Source organism: Gavialis gangeticus, unplaced genomic scaffold (assembly GCF_001723915.1).
Source record: "Gavialis gangeticus isolate Ggan-Ray unplaced genomic scaffold, GavGan_comp1, whole genome shotgun sequence".
Lineage (NCBI taxonomy): Eukaryota > Metazoa > Chordata > Crocodylia > Gavialidae > Gavialis > Gavialis gangeticus.
In genome coordinates, this window is record NW_017729030.1 from 26,001,134 (window position 1) to 26,005,701 (window position 4,568).

Here is a 4,568-nt window from a genome sequence, read left to right on the forward strand (position 1 = left end):
CATGATCCTTCCAAAACTCTCACACTGGTATATGCAGTGATTATGCTACTGGGGTATCTGGAAAAATAAAATCAATGAAATAAACTTTCATATCAATTGTATATGTCTTTTATAGCTGTTTAACAGAATTCTACTTGTGTGAAAATTCCATGAAGGGGGTCCTGTAGTCACAGACAGTATCATTATGCAACATGGCACTGACTTTTCAGCATAACACTGAACTTTCCTGTATAAAAGTTCAGTAAAGTCATATTTTAGGTATAATTTTGTATGTTTCTCTTTTAAATAAACCATAGGAGGCAGGGCATGTTCTTGAATCCACGATGAGAACCTGCTCTCTGAAAATCAAGTCTTCTCAACCTATTCCAAGCCGAGCACCTAAAACCCTTGCTTGTCTTGAAAAGTTAACCTAACTCAGGAGGTTTTACAGCACTGTTCCTCAAGTTTTCTTTGCTCTTTAGGTTCAAGGCACCACTTGTAAAATGTCAGCTCTTACTATCCGCTCATATCTGAATAATTCCTCTGTTAAAAGAAGTTAAAAAGACCACAACAGGTCAGAAGGATTTTTGAAGCCATAGATTATTATTCAAAATGTCTGGCTGTATCTTGTGAATCATGTGTAGGTATTTGCAGAGCTAATAGTGGTAATATTCTTCAGCACCCTTAAAAGGATCTTGCATTACCCTGAACACCATGGTTGAGAATCATTGGTTTAAAGCATGTTGGATATTGACTTGAAGAAGAGGCCTTTTTCAGCAAAAATATTGGGTAAGGAGGGAGACTCTCCTTCTAAGCTTAGGCTTTTAAAGCACTAAGGGGAGAGAAGAAAGAGTTGGTTGTTAAGGAGGTGTCAGGTGCTCTTCCCACACTGGGATAAAAAGTTCTTTAGAAGATCTCTGATGTGAGCCCTATTTCTTCCAGGTTTCTCAGTGTGCAAGTATTTCCTTTGGCTTTGTCCATGTCATAGAATCATAGAAAATTAGGGTTCAAGTGGATCTCAGGAAGTCATCCAATCCAACCCTGCTCAAGGCAGGACAGTGCCCAATTAGATCATTCCAGGCAGGGCTTTCTTGAGCTGGAATTTAAAAAGCTCCAAGGATGGAGATTCCACTACCTCCCTAGGCAACCTATCCCACTCTCCTAGTGAGAAAGCTTTTCCTAATATCCAGTCTAAACTTCCCTTGCTGAAACCTGAGACCAATGCTGCTTGTTCTGATATCTGCCATCACTGAAAACAGTCTAGCTCCATCCTTTTTGGAAGCCCCCTTCAGGTAGATAAAGGCTGCTATCAAAATGTCTTTCTAGTGCTATACATAATATTTGGCTCTGTGTTAAGTAACTTTCAAACCTTGGAAGAGATTCTGATTTGAAATCACTTTGTGACTTGGGCTAATCTTTTCATTCTAAATTAACCACACTAAGAAAGTGAGATTCTTTAGTGCTGCTTTACAGTAGAATTTAACCCTAGCCCTAGACAAGGTCCAGAGCACCAAAGTTTTTACATGATCCCTTTTTTTTTAACAAAATGATTGCATCTTTATTTTAGTGTAAATAAAGCCAAAGTAATTGATTTCAATTTCACATTCAGCGGAGACAGAACATAAAAACTTCACACAAGGAGAAGTGTTGCAATGAAGTACACTATTCTGTATTAAATTAGAAACATATGGTGATGAAGAATACAGGACATTTTGCCTTTTGTCTGTCAATGAAGTGAAATGCAAGAAGTAAAGCAAATGGAGAGCTTGATTCTGTTCTCGTTGAAATCAATTAGATATTTGCCATTGACTTCAGTGGTGGCAGAATTTGTCCTGGAGTTTCTGCAGCAGAAGAAATCCTAGTGATGATTTCAACAGTGTCTGAATATAGATTATACCCAATGCTAGTTCTTTCTGCACTCTCTTATTTCCTTTCTGATCATCTCAGGATATGGGATTGAGAGAACTGCATTTAAGATACTAGTAGCCCAGAAACGGTTTTGAATTGATTACAGGAAAATGTTTTTTTCAAAGGTTGTGAATAACTTCTGAAGGTGTAAAATAGAAATGGACAGTCAACCCTTCTTAATTTTTTCTGGCACAGATTTTCGGTACAAACATATATATGATTATCAACAAAAAATAAAGCTTAATGAAGTATTGCTTATTTTGTGTGCAAACGGCAAATACAGCTGAAAGAGGCCATGTGAATTATAACATTGTGTAATCCTAACTAAAGCTCCTGAGGAGGTTAGGTTGCATAAAAAAGCCTATTCCCAAACTGTTCTTGTTCACCTGGTATTGGTTCTCTCTTAATCTGAAGCTTTATTCAGAAAATGGTATCTTCTTTTGCAATGGATCTGCCTCTTGTGTGCATTCCTTTTTTTTCCTGCTTCTGTTGCATCTAAAATAAACTTTGCCACAGATGTATACTTTTTTACACTGGCCACAAAGCAGCAGTGAAAGTGAGCTGGATTCTGTCCCTTTTTGTGCTTCGTGTATAATATTGTGTACATTATAATGTGCACATTTGTGCAAAATGATGAAAACCATTGAATTCTACAGTGATAACTCAGGTATAATGTGGCCTACTGAACCTTTTTATATTGGTGCTGGCACTGAGAAGGAAGGGACCCAGATTGATTTTTAGCTAGCAAAATCACCTAGTAAAGAGTTTGTGGTTGATAGGGTAATTGCTAAAAGCCAATAAAAAACAAACTCCACAATTTCTTTATGACAGAGGATAATTCTATTTCATGCTAAAACTATAGACAACACTATAAAACTGAGTGTGTATAGAGATAAACATTAAGCTTTGATTTCCATGATTAGTATTTTTCTTATCACCTTCCCCTTTATTCTTATTTGAACAATGGCTATTTCAGTCTATATTTCCTTCATTAGAAATCACATTTGAATTTACATAATCCTCTGCCAACTTGGGAAATTCTGATTGCTACAAACAAAATTGGAAACCTTAATTGTCATGCTGGCTGTAGGTAGCCGGGTCAAAGTCAGGAGAAGCCATGTGATCCAAAGCCAGGACATCTGTCTGGGAAACAGTGTTGGAGGTCCAGGGGGTCAGGCAAAACATGAAGTCAGGAGGCTAGCTGAGTCAGGTATCCAGAGAATCCATCAGAATCAATAGTAACATAATCCAAAGGTGCAGCAGCCTAGGTACAAGGTTGCACCTTGTTGCCCAAACACTTCTCCTTTTAGGTCAGAGGCTTATATGGGAAGGGGTAAAAGGTCAGATGATCTTGGCTGGCCATTCTGGTGGCAGGGAGTGGGTGTACACCTAGCCTGCCCACCTCTCCCACCCCGCTTCTGGCTACCTGCATCAGCCTTGGGGCACTTCTACATGTGACGGGGGTTTAGTCATTAGGGTTGCATCCTATACCCCCTAAATTGAAACAGTGTGTTTTTAATTAGAACAGTGGGGTTTTATTTTTCTGTCATTGTTATGGCAAGGGGCCTAAACCTTTTTTTTTTTCTAGCAGAGCCTGCCTGTGGCTGGGGGGTGAGCTGCTGGTGGGCTGAGCAGCCCCAGACATGTGGGGACCCCCATTCCTTTCCTCCATGGTGGTGGTGCACCCCAGGGCACAGGTGAGTTGCTAGCAGGCTGGCTGCTGCCACATGTTGGAGGCAGTACCCAATCTGATCCAGTTCTTCCCTGACCCCAAGCTGGGGCAGTGCCCAGCCTGCTAGTAGTGCACCTGGGTGGCTCTGGAGGGTACCACCACTTTTCAGGGAAGCACTGCTCCTCCTTCCCCCCCACAGCTCAGGGGCCACTCAGACCGGCCATGGGAGAGTCAGGTTCCCCTGGAGAAGAAAAAGAAAAGGTTCAGGCCCCTTGCTGTTTCTGCCTTTAGCAGACATCTGCTGAAGGTCGAAGCAGCAAGAGGCCTGATCCTTTTTTTCTGTGGAGCCTGCCCGCCTCTCTGTTGGCCAGGGAATGAGCTGAGTAATAGCTACAATGCAGTGTTGAAAGTTAAACTAGATCAGAATGTAGTTTAGTTTACAATGATATAAACTAATTTAAAATTACCAAAACTCTTGCACGTGTACAGTATGACTCCAATAAGCCACACAAAGTGACATTTTTGCCATGTATACATGGTAATGGCATCAAGTGTACAAGCACCCTTAGTCATCCATTAGGGAGGTGGCAGACCAGGTTAGCCCTCTATGCGAGGCTAGCGAGGCCCTAGGTTCAAGGTGAAAGCCTGCCTTCAGTGTAGCCAAGGCTCCCTGCACAACATTTGACATGATGGTAACATAGTGGCAGGTCTTACAACATTACTAATATCACTGGAGCCAGTATAGGTATTAAAAAAAAATCTCTAGTGTTCTCAGGGCACCTATTTTTTTTGGAACTATGCTTTAAATTGTTTGTTTGTAAAACTGTAGCCTCAGGATCTATGGACGGCTATATTCCATGAAGTCTTTCATTCTTCTGAATGTGATCCAGCATATTTTGGCTCTCTTGTCTTTTTTTTTTCATTTGACTTCTTTATATCTTAACTGTACAGATATTTGGGCCAAATGCATTTTTCCCTCCTCCTTTCTTGTGTTTTGCCAATATATCTT